This window comes from Crocuta crocuta, unplaced genomic scaffold (genome assembly GCF_008692635.1).
Source record: "Crocuta crocuta isolate KB4526 unplaced genomic scaffold, BGI_CrCroc_1.0 scaffold125, whole genome shotgun sequence".
Taxonomy (NCBI): domain Eukaryota; kingdom Metazoa; phylum Chordata; class Mammalia; order Carnivora; family Hyaenidae; genus Crocuta; species Crocuta crocuta.
The window spans coordinates 6513416-6534193 of record NW_027531143.1 but is presented as its reverse complement, the minus strand read 5'-3'; the positions used below and the strand labels follow the sequence as shown (position 1 = coordinate 6534193).

The following is a 20778-nucleotide window of genomic DNA, read 5'->3' as shown; positions in this document are numbered from 1 at the left end:
CTATTTTCTTTCTTTATATATATATATATATAAATTATATATATATATAAATAATATATATATATATAATTTCTTAAATATTTATTCTTGAGAGAGAGAGAGCAAGAACAGGGGACAGGCAGAGAGAGGGAGACACAGAATCTGAAGCAGGCTCCAGGCTCTGAGCCTTGTGGGGGACTTGATCTCGTAAACTGTGAGATAATGACCTGAGCCAAAGTCAGATGCTCAACCGAGTCACCCAGGCAGCCCCTACTATTTTCAATATATACGTATATACAGTAGCTAGCAACTGAGATGAGAAATATCAGTTGCTCAAATGGAATGTTTTTCTGTCTTCTTTGTAAAATATATTTGTAGCCAGTATTCATATTTGTAAGTACAATATATGGTAACATAGTTAGTATAGCAGTTCCATGGTGTCAACAGGGACCCAGGCTCCCCTCTTTTTATTGCATTGTTCTTAGTGCGTGGCTTCCCTTTTCAAGATTGCCTCATGTTTCAAATGACTACTGGAGTTCCTCCTGACACTTCTGCATTCCAGTTAGAAATATGTACACGTGTGTCTGTGGAAAACTTACCAGCTATTGAAGTTGCGCCCAATGCAACTAATTCTAAATTACTAGAATTGCCTGGATGAAAGGTAGAATATTTTATTTGTGCACTTAGCAGTCTAAAAAAATAAATTGGGACTCTGTTCCTGTGTAAGAAAAGAAGGATGGACATTGAGATCATTAGGTGTCACCTTATCTAAAAAACAGCCAAGCCACACCTCCCAAATCTCATTCTGTAAATTTAGCTGAATTTGTCCTCTGAATAAATGAGCATGTAGATTAAGAAACAAAAAGATGTAAGAACAAGGAAACAAAGAGCAATAAAGAAAAACCTCTATTAAAATAAAAATAAAAACTAAAACTAAAACTAAAACACTTCAGGATAACAGTGGTCTATCAGGGCTGAAAGTGGTTGTTTTAGAAAGCAGTAGCAGTAGAAAAATGGTGGGCTCTGTGAGTGTGGTCTCTGAAGATAAAAGTCTTGAAAGAAATTGTGCAATTAAGGGGATGGAACAAACCTGAGGCAAGATAAAGCATGCTATTCAAAATAAAAGGAAAAACAATACAAAATTCCAGGAAAAAAATGTATATAACTGATTGATTTCAAGCAATTGTTGGAATGTAAGACAATTCATCTTTATCTCGATGCTCCTAATATTCTCTTCCAAGTGGCTCAGGAGTTATGGTATTGTTTACATAGGAAAATGAATATAATCCTAGTGCTTATTCATAATAATATAATAATGTCTAAATAGTTTTCAGCTTTAGTCAACCCATGGATAAATTGTGTAAGACTTAGTTGTAAATGCAGAACTTAGAATGTAAATATTAACAAAATTCCAGCGTAAATGTAAAATAATAGCACACAGACCATGGAAAGTGGAAGGATAGAGGAATTATGAAAGAGAATAGAGGAGAACTAATATTTAAAACACTAAATAAGATCTAATAGCCAATAGAAGAGTCACACACACACACACACACACACACACAAATACTATCAAGCACTGAGAAGGAAAGGGAGGTTAAAAGTTTACTAAGGAAAACTTTTTTATTTATTGTTTTAAGTTTTTTTAAAAAATGTTTATTTATTTTTGAGAGACTGAGCTGAAACAAGCAGGGAAGGGGCAGAGAGAGGAGACACAGAATCTGAGGCAGGCTGCAGGCTCTGAGCTGTTAGCTCAGAACTCAATGTGGGGCTCAAACTCGCAAGTTGTAAGATCATGACCTGAGCTGAAGTCAGATGCTTACCTGACTGAGCTACCCAGGAGCCCTGAACTTTTTTATTTTTAATTTTAGGAAATCAATACTTGTTTGGAACGTTAAATTGAAACAGAGAAACTAAGTATATTACTTAGTGTTTTGAAGGTAACAAAAAGTAAAACAGGTTGCTTCTCAGGAGAGGGACTGAGTTTGAACAAATATGGGATGGGGAGGTGTAGAAATTATGACAGGCTAATCTTATTATTTGATTTATTCACACATGTCTTTATAAATATGGCAAAAATAAAAACAGCAATACTAGAAGCCTTCAAGTTTTGCCTGGGAGTCTTACAAAGCACAGCTCTCAGCAGAGAAGCAAGGGCTTGTCATTGGGGTAATAAGAGCTTCTTCTCTTTGATGTGGTGGGTGACAGGTAGGAAGCTGGCCACAGACACAGTGTGAACCTAGTCCAGCCAAATGAAACTGGATACCAAACACTGATCACTGGTGAAGTAGCTTTACTAAACACAGGAGGAAACACATAGAAAATGTTCTTCTGCTGGGACTGTATTCAACTTGGACTCTCTCCTCTCAGATTGTTGCATAACTTAATTATTGATTGAATTTAGATCTACCAGTTTTGTTAGCATGTTTGGAAATTCTAACTATAGTAACGCATATAGTGAGAGGCACAAGGATATTCTCTGTTTAGAGATATGTACAGCTTAGAAAAACATCGTGTGGAGCCAATGAAAATATTCACAATAAAGAAAATAGATCATACTACTTATAAAGAAATAGACTGCAATTTTAGAATAATGATGATGATCAACAGAATTAAACTGTACAGATTACTGAAATGTTAGGAAAAAATTAGGAATGATTATATGGTATATTAGTCAGGATAGGCAGGGTGTTGCTACAGTAGCAAACAGTCTAAAATCTCAGTGAATTAAAGCAAGATGATTTTTTTTATTTCACATATTTATATGGGCTTAAAATGGGCTGTCTTACATTGTTCTCACTTCAGGACCCAGGATAATTAAAGACCCACTACACTATGTGGAGTATTGCTGATCACAGAGGTATACAATTTACCAAGAAGAATATGGCAAATATCACATGGCTATTAAAGTTATGTAAGCAGTAAGATCCATGTTTGCCTTCCAGTCACACTTCATGGGCCAACCAAGTGACCTGTCCATAAATAATTAAAGGAAAAAGTACAGTCCCTGTGACCTGAAGAAAGAAAACTCAACATGTATAAAGATACTTGATTACTTAATATTATATTAGAAAATGAAAAATCAATTTCAGAATGAAAGTCACCATTAGAAATTCAGAATTGAATTGTAAATTTAGAAAACTAAATGACTAATTTGAAAGACAAATTGATAATTACTCCCAAAGTGTAGTAGAAATATTCAAAACACATAAAGACAATAAGAATGAATACAGTAGCTATTGAAGACCAGAGACAAGAGACCCAATGACAAATGAAATATTTCTTAATAAAGAAGAAAGGAAAAACACTGAAGAAGCTTTGGTTTGAGAAAGATCTTTGTGTACAGATCAAAATGCTCACTGAGCAGTAGGAAAGGTTAATGGAAGGATTAAAATATTTATATATATCCTGGTTCTGTTTTAAAACCTCATGAAGAAAGAAAGAAACTTGGGTATCCAAAAAGAGAAATTTTTTTTAGTTTTCCTGAAACCGAAATATAACATACAGACATAAAAGTGCATAAATTGTCATTGAACAAGCTCAGTGAATTACCCCCACAAGAATACAGTTGTGTTCACTACTCAGATTAAGAAAGGGAACATTCCCTGTACCCTTAAAGACATTCCCATGCATTTTCTCCCCAAAGGTAACCACTATCCTAGCTTCTAAAACCATTTTAGTTTTGCTTAGTTTCAGACTTGATATAAATGGAACCACCTAATGGAATTTCTCTTATATGACCTTTTTTTTTTTTTTGGTCTTATCACTATGTTGAGATTCCCACATGTTGCTTTATTATAATTGTGGTAGATTCAGGTTCATTTTTTAATATAATTCCACTGTGTGAATATACTAAAATATTTATTTATTCTAGCATTGATATACTTGTTACAGTTGTTTCAAATTGCTTGCTGTTACAAATAATGATTCTTTAAACATTCTCATACATATATGTTTTTGCCTCAACCTCACACATATTTCTGTTGGATATGAAACTGAAATTTGGTACTACATTGTTATCTTTATTAGGGGCCATCTCTGGCTGCCATGTTTAAAATTACAGTCCTCTTTTCTCTTAGATCTCACATTCTCTTTTCTCTGCTTTATTTTCTTCACAGCACTCAATTCTCATCAAATAAACTATGTACTACTCATTTATTTTGTCTACTCATTTTTATTGTCTATAGACTGCTCATTAAAATATAATCTCCATTAGGGCTGAGGTTTGTGTTTATTTTGTTAATGGCTGTTTTCCCAACATATAGAAGAGGCATTCAATAACTTTTTCTGAATGAATTATTTCATATCATTATGAGTGAGGCTCAATATTACACCATATATTTATTGCACACTTGTAACTGTTTTTCTGTACACTGCTGGTGTGTAGTTCTTGATTCTTCTTCAAGATGGTATATGTACATTTTGAGAATTGGAAAAATTTACTTGTGTCTGTTACATGTATTGTAAACGTGTTTTCCAGTCTGCTGTTGGCCTTTAGACTTCATTTATAGTAATTTTTAAAATATATCTTTTATTTTTATGAAGTCCATGTTATCTATCTTTTTTCTTTCTTTAAGGCTTCTAGATTTTATGTTCAATTTAGAAAGGCCTTTCTCATTTCAGTATTATGAATAAATTCACAGTGTTTTCTTTTGAGGACTTTTATGTTTAGTTTAAATCTTTGCTCCATCAAAATTTATTTTGTTTTGAGGAATGAAGTGAGGAGGCAGCTTTACTTTTATCTAACGTAATTTATAGAATTATCCTTGTCTTCCCCACTATTTTGAAATGGCATCTTTACCTTACTGTAAAACAAATCATGTTTGAATCTATTTATTTTTGTTCTACTGTTTCATTGTTTGGTCTAACTTATCTCTAATTTCATTATAAACAGTCATTCATTTCTAGTGCTCACATTTACATTTTTGCTTGTTTATTTGTTTTAGAGAAAGAGCACATGAGTGCAGAGAGGCAGAGGGAGAGAGAATCTTAAGCAGGTTCCATGTTCTGTGTGGAGTTCAACACTGGGCTCAATTCCATGACCACAGGGATCATGACCTGAGCTAGCATCAAAAGTCAGATACTCAGCTGACTGAGCCACTCAGGCATCCCTGCAATATATTTTAAAGTTGTATATCTACCCATCTCTATTATTAGAATTTTCTAATTTTCTCCATTGTTAAAAGATGTCCTAAAAGATCATCACATTTTTATTTTACAAAATGAACTTAATATACTTTAATGTCATACAGCATGCAAAATCAAACTCCAGATTAAAACCTACAAAGAAAGAAGCATGCAAACTACAACAAAATCTTCTTGTTTGTTAATTAGGTTTGTACTGAATAGATGAGTTAGTTTAGTGAGAAGTGACATAACCATGGAATTAGATCTTCCTATCCAAAAGCATATATCTTTTCAGTTATTTAAATCCTCTTTAATGAGTCTTCAAAGATTTTTAAAAGGTTTTTAAACTAGAAATAATGCAATAATTATAAAATTTGTATCTAAGTATCTTGCCATGTTTCCTTTTTTAGAACAATATACTTTTACTAATATTCTGTTTTCTATTGTTTGAACATAGGCAATCTAGTGCTTTTAATGTATTAACTTTCCATTCCATTACCTTATTATATTCTATTTCTCTAAAAGATTTATATAAATTCTAAAGGCACACAGGCATTATTTTCTATAACTATGATAATTTTACCTAGAAAAATGAGTTGATAAAAGCAGAATTTTATTAACACAAAAGAGAAAAATAAACAGAATTGATTTATAAATCCGAGATTTAAGAATATTAAAAAAATCCAATTAACTTAAAAATATTGATTGGGGGGCCTGAGTGGCTCAGTTGTTTAAGCTTCCGACTTTGGCTCAGGTCATGATCCCACGGTTTGTGGGTTCGGGCCCCGCGTCAGGCTCTGAACTGACGGCTAGCTTAGAGCCTGTAGCCTGTTTCAGATTCTCTGTCTTCCTCTCTCTCTGACCCTCCACTGTTCATGCTCTCTTTCTCTCAAAAATAAATAAAACATTTTTTAAAAAGTTAAAAAAATATTGATCAAGTAGGTTCATATTAGGGAGGCTTTCAAAAGAAAAATACAGAGATAGGGAAAATAAGCAAAATACACTAAGCAATTGAAAATCACTAAAATGCTAAGTATAACACTTAAATTGGTATTTTGCCCTAAGTTTTAGATCTATGATCCATTCTGCATTAATTTATGTGTATGGTCTGAGATAAGGGTCAAACACCATTTTTTTTTCTTTTGGGATATTCATTTATTCCAGTATCATTTATTAAAAATACTATATGTCCCCATATTGATATTATGCATCAACGGATTCTCTTCTTTGTGTAAGAACACAAATCCTATTGGATTATGTCCCTATGCTTATGACCTCATTTAACCTTAATTACTTCTTTAAAGTCTCCATTTGTACTGCCACATTGAGAGTTAGGGTTTCAACATATGAATGCAGGAAAGGAATACACTTCTTTACAGACAGTGCCCAATCCAAAGGACTTTTGTTTCCTATGTTTTTCAACAGTTCTACTTTTCTTCCTTCCATCTCCTAAATATAGGACTCAGAGCTATGTATCAAACTCTCTTTGTTTCTCATTCTGACCTAGCTCTTCTCTCAGACTCTATTTCACATTCCATCTACAAACCATTTCCAAATACATAAAACTCACCTACTGTATTTCTTTAACCATGGGAGACATAACAAGGTTTCTAAGTGACAATATCATTTCAGTGGAGGGTCACATCACATTGAGACAAGGGTAGATGTGGGGCTATCTTGAAAGTGACCTTTAAGTCCAATCTTTAATAACCAAAAATGCTCATCTGGACTTGAGTGTGTAAGTGTTTCATTTGCTATCCCATTACACAACAATGAAAACCGACCGTTATTGGATGTTTATTATATACAAGTCACTCTTCTATGAGATTTACATACATGAATTCATTTTTGTAATCCTTATGACAATTTTATTGTAACATTATCTTAATTTCAGGTTAGGAAACTTAATCATTGGAAGGTTACATAAATTATATAAGGTCACAAAACTTGTAAGGGACTTCAATTACCTTGTAGTCTGAGTACTGGGTTCATACTACCAACCCCAGTGCTAGAACTATGATTATGTACAATACATCTAATGACAAAAGTGGCATTTTAAAACATAAGGAAGTTTTAGTAAAAAAATTGGCATAATTAGAATATTACTTGAGAAAAGTACTATTAATTTTTGTTCATAGTATATGTCAAATGAATTAATGACTTGTAAGTAAAATGTTAATTCTTTTATTAGTGTTTATTTGTTTATTTTTAAGAGAGGGAGAGAGGCAGACAGAGAGGGAGACAGAGAATCCCAATGTGGGACTTGAACTCATGGACAGTGAGATCATGACCTGAGCTGAAATCAAGAGTCATGATGCTTAACCAACTGAGCAATCAGGTGCCCAGAAAATGCAAATTCTTAAAAAGCAGAAAATGTACAAATATCCTTTAAAATATTTTCATTGGGGGTGGGAGGGAGGCATTCCTATACATTTATTTACAAGCTAAAAANNNATTCCTATACATGGGTTTACAAGCTGAAAACAAAGATAGATCTAGCAGATTTGATTATGGCCACTTATTTAAGTAAATCCTTTGCTACTGAATGCCACAAACAAATGAAAATATATAAAACAGGGAGAACATAACCGTGGATTAACAAGAAAAATAAATGCTACAATAGAAAAATAGTATATAACATGACAAATATCTCACAGGTGGGTATATGTACCTTTCTCATGAATATACTGAATTACCATATAAATAAAAACTAAAACATTTTTTTTTCCTCTCAAATGGTAAACCTATTTTTTAGTGAAAACTCCCAGTGTGGGTGTGGGTGTCAGAAACTTTATAATACTGTGTTGTTGAACTAGTGGGTGTGTAACTGGTTAAACCTTTTTGGAGAACAATTTTGTAATAGATATTCTGCCTTAAAAATTGTTCATTTGTCTTGCAAGCATTGTTACCTTTACCCTAGAATTTCTACACTAGGAAAACTAAGGAAATATTTGCATTTCCGTACATTTATCTTCTATTTACTTAAAATTCAAAAATTAAGAATATTTACTTAAATAAATTATAGCCCTGAAATATTGGTAATAATCTAAGGATTATGAAAGGATTGCCACAGTGGGCTAGAAAGTTAATTTTGTTAATTTATTTTCAAATATGTAATACTTCATTGCATGGATCAAGTTTGCTTTCACAGTTAGAATCTCCACACTGCCAAGTCAAAGACTGAATTGAAAACATAGATGGTACAACATTTAGAGGCCTATGAAAACATTCAAGGTAAACTCCCGGACTATGTCTGGAAATCCTATGGCTTTTGACATAATGTGATTCTATTATATCACATAACTTGAACTCTGTCACATACTAATTTAGTTTACCAAATGCTGAATAAAGTAAAGCTTTTTCATATCTCCAAGAACTGCTACGAAGATGTAGCTTCCCTTGAGAAAACACCCATATCATCATCATCATCATCATCATCATCATCATCATCATCATGTGAGTGATTTTCACTTTGCCAATTTGGTTAAGCCGGGATGTACAGTTCTCCAAACTTCCTTCTCTTCTAGCTCTGGCTTACAATTGGCCAAAAGAGGTATTTTCATGAGATTTGGAGAGTGTAATGAAGCACCAGCCATTTACCCTTTAAAGGTTGCATTAGTCAGATGTCATGATGGACAAATGCAGAAATAGATTCCTGTTTTCTCTTACTTTCCTCTGTTCTCTGTCTAGCTCTCCTTCTTAACTGATGACTCTGTTGACCAAGAGCAGCTCCATGCCTACCACTTAAATGCTAGTCTGTAGACCTACCGTGGTAAGACCTACATAGAGAAGATATCTTCTCTTGGACCTTCACAAAGAACCTGCCCTTTATAGTCTAAGATTGCCAAATAAAACAACATACACTTTTTTTGTCTAAATATGTCTCCATACTTTAAGAGTTGATTATAGCAGTGAAATATTAGTAACAATCTAATATCCCATAACAGAGGATACTTCTTAATGAGTTAGACAATTAATATTGACACTTTATCCTCCACTGTAAATACATATTTATCTTTAAAAAAATATTTGTTGGGGACACCAGGTGGCCCAGTTGTTTAAGCCAACTCTCAATTTCGGATCTGAAGGTTTGTGATACTGAGCTCCATATTTGGCTCTGTGTTAACAGCAGAGTCTGCTTGGGATTCTCGCTCTCCCTCCCTCTGCCTCTCCCCTGCTTTCACTCTCTCTCTTTCAAAACAAACAAACAAACAAATAAAATATTTGTTGTTCATCTGAAATTCTAATTTAACTGAGAATCGGTACATTTTATTTGTTGCTTCTGATTATTCTAACTCTGATGGATTGATGTGGTTGGTTCTTAGACTAATTGATGACCTCCTTTCCTATCCTCCATTTCCTCTTCCAAACTTTAACTCTTCTAGCTCCTTGAGCAATTATGTAATGTCTAATTCCTAAATTGCTTTCTCCACAATAGCCATAGGGACTCTGCACCTCTGATTCCTAATTTTTACAATACTAGTAATGGTGCTAATAAAAACAGCAATGCTAAGGTTTATTAAAGCTTACTATGAACCAAAATTTGTGTTAAAAATTTACAATAGTTCTATATTAGTTACTTCCCATTAAAATTTAATATATCTCAGAATTTGATTAATACATGGCACTTAGATACCAATTTCCATTGATCTCAAATATTTTACACTCCTCTTCTTCCCTTCCCTGTTTTTCCTTAAGAAGAAATGTAAAGTGTGTTAGTTATTTTGGACATCTGTATTTGATAAGAAAGGAAACTGAGGCACCAAGGATTTTAGAAAAATTCTCAAGGCCATATATTGAGTTAATGGAGCACTTGGGAATAAAATGTATCATCTCTGAGATTGTAAACTGTTGTCTTGACTTTTGTGCTGAACAAAACTACATACCTCTAAAAGAGAAAGAAAAATAAATCTTGATACTCAAAGAATCAGTCTCCATTAAGTTTCTGTATCTTGCATGGAAACATTAATTATTGATCAAAATGTCCAAATGTAACTCACTCCACAGGTTATAATATTTATTTTTGATCCAATAAGCTTATACATCCCTTTGCTGTTCTTAAAAAAACAGATTTTATATTGTTTATCAAACATGCGTTTGAGTTCAGGTTCTAAACATAGGCATGATTTTCACAGAAATGTCTCACAAGACCTGAACAATGGGTTTTATATGTAACCCAAAGAAGATATTTAAGATAATCTCTTGGAATTTCTTGCTTTTTCAGAAGTTATTTCTTTGAGAGTGATTTCAGTGAGAAAAGTTTGGGACAAAAATTAAAGAAAAAAAGAAAATGGCAAATATTTGAAGAAGTGAAATGAACTTAATTGATATAAAGATTACAATGAAAGAGTCAAACCTGAAACAATCTTGTGGAGAAAATGTGAATTCAATATAATTACAAGCATTGCTATAAAATCTCTAAGCATTCATAAAGGTACTTTTCGTTTGCCTCTCTAATTGATCAAATACAGGATTTCCAGCCACAGGTGTTCACTTCCCCCTCTTTTTCTGACTTGAGGGCTATCTGACCAATACAAGTCATTTTCTCCTAGAAGTCAATCTCCCACATAACCCTCCATGTGACCCATGTATAGTAGGATATTTGTTTTGAAGGAGAGTTACTTATCTGGAACACCTTATCTAATGTCCAGAATGGAACACAGAGGAGAAAGAGGAGAACCTTGCTGAGAGTAGGAAGGCTGATATCAAGGAGCTGGCTTTAGTTTCATGAGTTATTTTTATTTTCATGGTATGCATAAGCACATTCCTTCACTTAAATTAGGTAAAGTAATTTCTAAAGCTTATCTTTTAATTCCCATAGTGAGGCTATCTTACAAATTGCCTGCAGTATTCGAATAAAATTATCAATTACAACCATATTTGCAGTGACTTAGAGCAGTGTTTCTCGAACAATCTGTGATGAAAAGCTAGTTTTTCTTTCTGATCCAGTGAGAACAAATACTTTGTAAAATAAAACACAAATTACTATAAAACAATCATGTATCTGGATGTTGAGACAATATCAAAAGTTATAAAAGTATTCAAATACTTATGCTCAGTTTCTGCACTTACTTTGTTATGGACATGCCCTCGTTGATGGACCACTCATTGAATGGCATTGCTTTAAAGTACAGTAGAGTCTTTCATATTCAGTTGCCTGGATTCAAATCCTCTCCCTGCTATATTCCACTCACCTTGGAATCTTATTGAAGTTATTTAAATGGAAAATGAAAATAACACTGATACCTTCTTCTAAGGCTGTCGTGAAGATTTAATGAGATACTATAGGTGAAACACGGGGAAGAATGTCTAGCACACACTGCAGAGTCAATAAAGCTAAGCCATTATAACTACTGTGTGCAATTTTACAATATACAAAGTGTTTTCCCACACATTTTGTTTACTCCTCATAAAATCTCTGTGAAGGTAGGTTAAGGAGTTATTATTATCCTCCACTGCACATTTAAGAAAACCAAGAATCAAGAGTTTTAATGGTTCCTCAAGTGTTTCAATAGCTGTACAGCTGGAAATGATAAAGTTAGGAGTTATATCTAATACTATATTCTATCCTACTACTCCCAAAGGCATGTCAACAGGTACAGAAAATAGTTTTCTTCATACAGAATGAAGTTTTCCCATGGGATTCCTAAGCCTCTTTGTCTTAAACCATACCTTGACAGGACCATCTAGCAATACCCTTGATTGTCTCTCAGTGAGTAGCCTCTTTTTTTCCATAGGAGAGGTTGTTATTGACACTGTATTTACATTTCCTTTTCAGAGCTACTGAAGAGAACGATGTATACAATTCATGCTGTTAGCACAGAGTGCTGTCTGTCTGGGGTTAATATGATGGCAGCTATATTTTAGATGTTTGAAACACTGCTTGGAAAGGAATTTTCCAACCTAAAGATGAAAGAAATGACCATCACTTTTTTTTTTTTTCAGTGCATGGTCTGGCTTACCTTTTCTACTTGGATATATACAGATGATATGAAAGTTTCTTTGTTCAAGGTTTCGATGTCTTATTTCTTACAGGTGCAAAGAAATGTTTACTTCTTCCTGTAGTCAAATCATGCATATGAGTTCTCAGAGAGTAAGGCACATAAGAAATTCATATAAGACATTAAACATTTTAGTAATTATGAAATCTATTTGATTCAGAAACAAAGAAAGGAACCCAACTCAAGATGTGTTAAGAGAATAAAATTTTCCTGTGTTGGTAAATTAAAAAGGGAGTTGCAAAAAGCAAATACTGCAGATGCATTTTCTCCAATAATGCCTTCAGGGAAGCTTACTTCCAGAAAAGAAAGCTCTTCAATTATACAGCAGCATAAAATGAGCTTAGTGTAAACAAACTATTGTCCACTACTCTAAATAAGGTAATGAAGATCCCATTAGCTAATCTGAAAACCAAATGATAAAAATGACTCTTAAAATTGTGTAGAATAAAGAAACATGGGTGAAGGTAACCTCACAGTATTCAGAATTATGTCTATGTGCTACACTGCATATATCAAACCTCTAGAGAAATTAGTCTTTAAGAAAGAAACATACACTCTCTCTTCTGTCAAAAGTGTCAAGTAAATGAAATAACTCAACCACACTTGTTTGGGAGCAGCCCTGTGCTCTCAAAATTCCAGGCTGAGGTCAGGAGTGCTTTAGCAACCATGATGAAATGTGAGATTCCATTGTGCCCTAGATTCTTGTTTACTGCACATAAAGACTACACTAGATAAATATCGAAGAGTTCCAGGCATTGCACTGTTAGTAGCCAAAAAGCAAATAACCTTTAGTTGGAAAGTAAAGCTGTCCCATACCTAACAGGGAGGGACTGAAAGCTAACTGCAGTGAGCATGGTAAAGACTATTTTACTAAAGGTGAAGCGAGATTACCATGGCGGATACATTACATGCAATCTGCTTAAATATTCTCTTTGTTGTATATTCTCAATAGGTGATCCAAAATTTGGAAGCCAGAATGAAAGCATAGACATAGATGAGAAATAAGAATTCTCATTATAAATAAAAAAACCCATGATTAGAGTTCGCTCAGAAGTAGACCCTGAGGCTAGGATTTGAGAAGTAGGGTATTTGACAAGTGATCTCAGAAAACATTGTTAGGAGAGTGGAGAAATGAGTCAGCAAAAGGAAAGCACAAAGTAAAAGGTAAATTTTCAAACCAGTAGTACTGGGACAAACCAGAACTCTGGACTTTCTATAGGACAGATTCCTCCACAGTTAGCTCAGTCCAGGAGCCTAGGAGCTGGGTATTTGTATACTGAATCTATCACTGGTTGGGAGGGGGAAGAGATTACATTTTAAAAATACTGATTTGATGTGTTGCTACCTTTAGACAATTGGGTGTCCAATAGAGCCTTAAAATGGTAAGGCCTCAGGGGTTATAGAGAAAGAATCTCATATAATTTGTGAAGCCAGATTTCTACTGGGTTTTATAGCAATAGTACTGTATCCTTAGGAATTTAAACACACGTATACAAATACATTTGACATAGGAATATCTTCATTTGCTTTTAAACATAAATGTGCCACTGTAATAAAAGCAGAGAACTCTGAGACAAGATAATGAGCAAGATGATAAAATGGAAAGAATAAATGCTTTGGAGTTACAGAGACCAAGATTCAGATCCTAGTCTTACTAGCCAAGTGAATTTGGGTAAGCAATTTAATGTGCTTATCTTCATTTTCTTCATCTGAAAAAATTAAATAATATGAAGTTTGCAGATTTGATACTATAGTTCAAGTTCCTAGCCCAATGCTTGCAATATAATAGTATGTCAATGAAGATTAACTATGATCACCAACATCCACACCAGGACTACCACCACCACCATAGTCAATAACAGTATCATTATTATTATCACTATCATCAACAGCAGCAGCAGCAGCAGCAGCAGCAGCACTATTTTTTTCTTTTTCAAAATGCTTGGTGGTTTCTCTGCAAAAAAGATATGTACCTCTTTTGATGTAATGGTAAAAATCAGAACAATCTTTACTCTTTTAAAATATGTGAGAAGAACTCAAGACTCCTCTGAAATGAAATGTGTCATATTTTTTATTGCACTTAGAATTGGGTGTACAGCTGCTTATGCTGAAACACTTAGACAGGTACTAATTAACAGGCACTAACAGCTTCCAGGGAAAAGAGTCATGTAAATACTTATTTAGAAAATATTTAAAGTAGTCATTACAGAGATTCTTCAAAATGCCACATATTTTATGGTAATCTATTTTCTAAAATGAATCAACAGTTCTAAGCCATTCTGTTGAAATGCCATTTAGTAACTCCTCCATATAACTGGCTGCACCATCATTTGGATCCAAATACAGATTTAAGACAGCAATTCCTTTTCCTCTCTTTGGAAAACTATAACCTTAAAAAGAACACTAGTTACTTGCATAAAGTAACTATACTAACTGGGTATCACTGACTGAGTCTACATACATGAATAATTTGGATAGTTTAGGTTCTCAAAGACACTGTGACCTAAATATATCATTAACTGACTGAGGGAGTCACTTTTTGTTTGATACCTCAGTGATTCCATGTGAAAATCCCAGAAATTGTTCTACTTTAACTGAAAAATCCAATAATCTTGATAATGATAACTAAAGATCTTCTCTTTATTGGCCTTATCTATTATCTAGCTTTGTAATTTTAAACACCAACCATCCATGTGCTGATAATTCTGAATTTTTTATCATTAGTTCTGACTTGTTAATCCAAATGTCTCTCTTTGTTCAGCCTCCACCTCAATATCTTTATCATGATGACTAACAGGTATCTCAATATTATATAAATTAAAACAGTGGAGTTTATTTCACCTTTTCTATTACCAATGTGTTATGACTCAAAACAAATGTTAGGAAGTCATCTTTGATTTTTCTCTTTCTCTCTCCCTTCATTTGCAACACATCAGCAAGTTCTGAAGTCTTTGCCTCCAAAATATTTCCTGACCATGTCTACATATTATCACTCCACTTCTCCCATCCATTCCAAACCAACACCTTCTGTTGCTTGAACTTCTCCAATGATCTACTCATTGGACTTTCTGCTCCTCATTGACTTTATCAGCCAATGTAGACATATATCTTTTTACAAACTTCTGTCAGATATTATTACTGTTCTGCTTAAACCCTTCTAGTGGTTTCAGCTCATACTCCAAATAAACTTCAAAATGTTTACCAAAGCATGGCCCTATGCTTCTTGGAACTCTTTTTTTTTTTTTTTTACCTACCCCCTGTCCCCACCCAGTACTCTGCTGCTTACTTTACAGACACAGTAACATCCTTCATCAGGTACATACCAAGTTTATTCCTTACTGTGGACTTGCTTTTATGGACATCTAGAATATTCTTCTAATCTCTTTATGGCTAGCTCTTTATAATTCAACTCCTATGTCAAATGTCATCCTTTAGAGGAGCTTGCTTCAGCAACCCTGTTGAATACCTCCCCCAAATCCTCTTCAGCCACTCTATTCATAATTTCATGTTTTTCTTCATATCATTCACAATTCCTTGAAATGATCTGGTGTATTTGTTAGCTCCTTATTGTCTATGACATCCACTAGAATATAAGATCCATGAGAGCAGCCAGTGACCGGGACGCCACGATCATAAGTGGAAGTCTCCGGGTGGAATAACATGCTCCTCCCAGGTTGTTCTCATATAGTTGAGCAGTGTTACCCCATCTGCTTAAAATGACTCTGATATTCTGCCCAGAACTGGTTATCTTGCCACTCTGAATTTTCTAAAACTTGTTTTCTGGTGTCAAATAAGCTATTTTCCTGAAAAGAAGTGGTAATATTTGAAGTTCTAATACACGACAATCTCAGAATTTTTTTTTTCATGTACTACTACAACTGAAATGTATCAGTCATGTGTCAGTCATGCTAAGTCAAATGCCAAATTGGGTGGCCTGGGAACTGGAGACACTGTTCCCAAGCTTAGACTCTTTGGCTAGGGTGTTTTACATAATAGAATGACTTTGAGTGTTGGCTACTCAAGAGGATACCCCACTCTGACTAGCATGATGTTTGATATGGATTATTACCAAGTAGAAGGGTAGAACCATTATGTTCTACATATAGTAATGGGCAAGATGGCTATCTAAAGTATCCTAATAAGAATCCAAGGACCTCTTCTCTTGGCCAAGCATGGGTTCCCACTTTTTATATAGTGGAAGGCTTCAAGTGTTATTGTTTGAATTGTTTCTTCTTGTATTTACTGTTGTATCTATCTACTAGAGCCTACTACAGCTGTATATGTGCAGCTGTATATGTGACTAGCTCTGAAACTATTATGGGTTGAAATCATATAAGTTGCTGATATATTAGTATTTGGTCTATAAAGTCCTTCTTTTGTGATCAGAGAGAAGATATAAACTGAGAATCAAAAATTAGTTTGTCCAAAAATTCTTTGCAAGTTGACCTAAAAAATTCTAAAACTAGCCATAACTGAATGCTTAAGGAAATTATTTTTGCTGGAGAACTGACAGAGTAAATCAGGTCACTCATTTACCATGCCATATAAACTATAGCTCTCAGGCTTAAACCCTAGGTCTCTGGTCACATTAGTTATATTAACTATCTATTGTAGCATAACAAATTACTTCAGAACTTAGCAATTTAAAACAAATAGAGACACCTGGGTAGCTTGGTCGGTTAAGCAGCCAACTTCAGCTCAGGTCATGATCTCATAGTTTATGGGTTGGAACCCTGCATCAGGCTCTGTGCTATCAGCTTGGAGCCTGGAGCCTGCTTCAGATTCTGTGTCTCCTTTTCTGTCTGCCTCTCCCCAACTTACATTGTGTCTCTCTCCCTCTTAAAAATAAATAAGCATAAATAAATAAATAAATAAATAAATAAATAAATAAAATAACTATTATTTCACATTTAAGTCAGATATTGGGGAGTGACTAAGCTGTATGGAATGGATACAGTTCAGTGTCTTGTGAGGATGTAATCAAGAAGAGGCACCAGGCTGGTAATTTCAAGACTTCGGTAAGGGAGGATTTACTTCTAAGTTCACGCAGTGGCCTTTGGCAAGATTCAGAATATCTGTTTCCTACATCACGCATTTGGGCTTCTCCACAGGGTTGTCCCATAACATGGCAGCTGGCTTCCTCTAGAGTGATCAATCCAAGAGAGAGATAGAGACAACCAATATTGAAACCATGGGCTTCTTATAATTTCATCTAGGAGGTCATATTCTATAGTATTCTATTCTTTAGAAGTGAGTCAATAAATCAAGCCAACCCTCAAAGGTAGGGGAGTGAATAAAGGTCTGAACAGCAGTAAGTATAAATCATTAGTGGTCATCTCAGAAGCTGTCTACAACACTTTAGGGGAGTAGGCAATCCTATCCATAAACAGTGTGCATATAGAATAGAGTTGGTTTCCATAGCATCTTACTGCTGGGTCTCAACAACTGATAATACAGAAAGCATTGGTGTTTCCTTAATCATGCAACTTGAAGTCCCTCTCCTGGTTTGATTTCTGGCTCCATTAGCTACCTATGTGCTATCCAAGAACACAATTGAACAGTGAGAAATCTAAGCTTCTACTACTACTTCTGTCTCCATAATTTTCTCCTTTACTTACTAGCAGCTCTGTTAAGAGTGACTTGTTGCTATTTAAGCAGAGATGGCATGCATTCTTTTCCCATCATTTGCTTCTGTTGGTGCATCATTTAATTTTGTTGTTGTTGCTGCCTTGCTATTATATTTACAGTCAGTATTTCAAAACCAAACTTTCCCTAAATTGTGCACATTTCCTCTTGCTAGATTAAATCTTATTAAGTTTTAATAGAATTTCAATAGGATTTTAATTGAATTTTATAGATTTTTAATAGGATTTGTTGGACATTTTCTTTAAGAAAAAAATATCTCTCCCAGAGATTTTGACCTGCTACATCGCAACTGAATGAGATTTTCCATTGCCATCATGCAAGAGATCACTGTAATTTTCACTGTAATGGATTCTCTATTTCCTGGATAACTTATCTCCCTTTTTCTTGTATTTTGATGTTGTTTAAATTTGTGGGTTCTGTTTTCTAGTAGCTTCTTGGAAAATTGTATATTGAAGTTAAATTTTAAGACATTGCTATGCACTTCTGGATTGGATTTTTTTTTCTCCAAATTGTGCAGTCTTGTTCCACTCTCTTTTAGGTTAAAAATTTTATTCTTCAAAAGTCAATATTTTTGTATAAAGCATGGTTTTATTTTTGTTTTACCTCTTTCTCACAGCTTCTTGTCTTCAGTACTTTGATATTTTATAATGATGCAATATAATACAACTATATCTTTTTGTTGTTTGGTAGGCTCTTAAAATATGGAAGCTCTTATCCTTTACTTCTGTGAAATTTTCTTGACTTATTTTATTGATGATTTCCTCCCCTCTATTTTCTTTTTTCCCCACTTTATGGAATATATATTTTAATTCTATTGTCACTCTTCATATTCTCTTTGACTAGGGGATTCGCACCTGGAACACATCAATACAGAAAAAAAATATTTGTTCTTGTTTTAGCAGGCTTATATAGGGTAGAGGATGAGCAGAAATTAAATGTTGGTATTTAATCAGTCATCCTTATCTGGGCATACTGAATTGCTTTTTTTTTTTCTCTTTTACATTGATATATTGGGATCTCTTATAAATTTAACTAGTATTTCATTTAAAACATTATTGAGTTATATCCACTCTCTTTTATATCCATATATATATATATTTTTTCTATTTGTGTCATTTGATCTTTGTCCTCCAAATTCTGCTTTCAATGGATTTAACTAGGCATTTTTTAGTATTTCTTTTATTGTTTCACTTTGGTGTTACCTCCTTTTCTTTTAACCATTTTGCTAGTGAATTACTCTAGGTATTACAAAACACACTTAACATTTTCTTATGAGTTAACATTATACACCTCCTGTAAAAGTAAGAACTGTGGAGCATTACAGTTATATTAACATGTCCTCCTGTTTATTATGTTATTATACTAAATTTTACTTTAAATCTAATATATTAATTTTCTAATTTTGGCATGGCAGGTATATACAACTGATAGATAGTGTTCCTTAAAATAAGGTCATATTTAGGCTAAGGCTTAAAGAGCCTTAGCTCTTTATATAAATAAATACCAAGCATTATATTTATTTATATTTTATAGTTAGGTATAATGAAAAAGCAAATAATACTGACTTAAAATTAGAAATAAAAGAGCTTGTTGAACTTCATTTATACCTTAATCAAGGTTGTAGTAATATATCTCTGTGACCCTTGTCGTTCTGCCCTGATTAGTGTATCACCATTGTTCTCAAGATAGCTTATTTTATTAGGTATATGATGGTTAAAGAACCTTTAGCCTCCATAGCCACTATCAGGAAGAGTAGAGCATTGGTGTCTCAGAATTATATCATAAAATCTTTATAATATTCTTTAAACTATCCCATAAAACCTTTAAAAATCCTCTAGTTAAGTCATCCCTTACCTAATATCTTAAGTAAGATAATACATACAATGAGTTTGTTTCAGTACTTGGTACATTGTTAACAAATATTATCAGTTGGCACCACTGTTTCTTTCTCTTCTAACTACATCTACATTGCAGGGCACACTTCTTACCATAAGCTCCCAAAGCAGGGTAAAAGGTAGTGATTTTGATCTCTCCTGTCCTGTACCTGACATCTTAGTGTGAATAAAATTTGCCTATTTTCTCTGCAAGGAGTAATTTACTGGGAATGGAACCAATTTATGGTAATGATGGTGGTGATGATGATGACAGTCTCATTTGTTTAGTGAATGATGGCTTACCAAGTGCTTTCCTACATGTTATCTTATGTAACCCCTATACCAATTACAGTAAAATAAATCTCTCTTGGAACCTGCCTATTTATGGAAATGCATGAATTGCATGGTACCTCTGAAATCAGAAGTAGGCAGTGACTTATTCTGCATGTCTATAAGAACTGCCCTATCTGGGACTCCAGTGAACATTAGAGTCCCCAGAGTTTCTCCAAGTGTCTCTCATGGTCTCAGAATCAACCCACTCTCTGAATGGACACTCTGGATTAAATTTTATCCAAGAATATTGTGGACTTTCTTGCTCCCTATTTGACAATTAATTCCTGAGTTATCTTCCAAATTTAAGGTGAATTGCATGTTAGTTATTTAGTCTGAGGTAGAAACTAATAGAAGTTCATATTTTTTGGTGTACAAATAGGAAAAATAGTGATATTTATCTCAGTTAGATAAATTACATTTATAAACACTATCTCACTTGATCACCACAGTTCTGTCAGGCAGAAAGGCTATTGGAATAAACATCTGATAGGTGCATAATATGTGCTAGACCTAGACATTTAAAAAATACATATAGGGGTGCCCAGGTGGCTCAATAGGTTAAGCATCTGACTTTGGCTCAGGTCATGGCCTCGCAGTTCTTGAGTTTGAGCCCCTTATTGGGCTTTGCACTGACAGTGAGGAACCCATTTGGTTCTCTCTCTCTCTCTCTCTCTCTCTCTCTCTGCGTCTATCCTACTTGCATTCTTTATTAATTAATTAATTAATTAATTACCTTTACAAAATATACATATAATATAAATAACTCTAACTCGCAGTCTTAGTGCCAAATGTGTGACTTATTAATAACTGATCTAGAT

The 20778-nt window shown here is 34.0% G+C and overlaps 1 long non-coding RNA gene across 1 annotated transcript in view; it reads right to left on the bottom strand.

Moving 5' to 3' along the window:
- LOC144237402 (uncharacterized) overlaps positions 1–20778 on the bottom strand; it is a 256172-nt gene that overhangs the window by 138891 nt on the left and 96503 nt on the right. The window contains exon 3 of the long non-coding RNA XR_013336843.1: positions 12069–12165. This is a non-coding gene — a long non-coding RNA (uncharacterized LOC144237402). The remainder of the gene's footprint in view (positions 1–12068; positions 12166–20778) is intronic.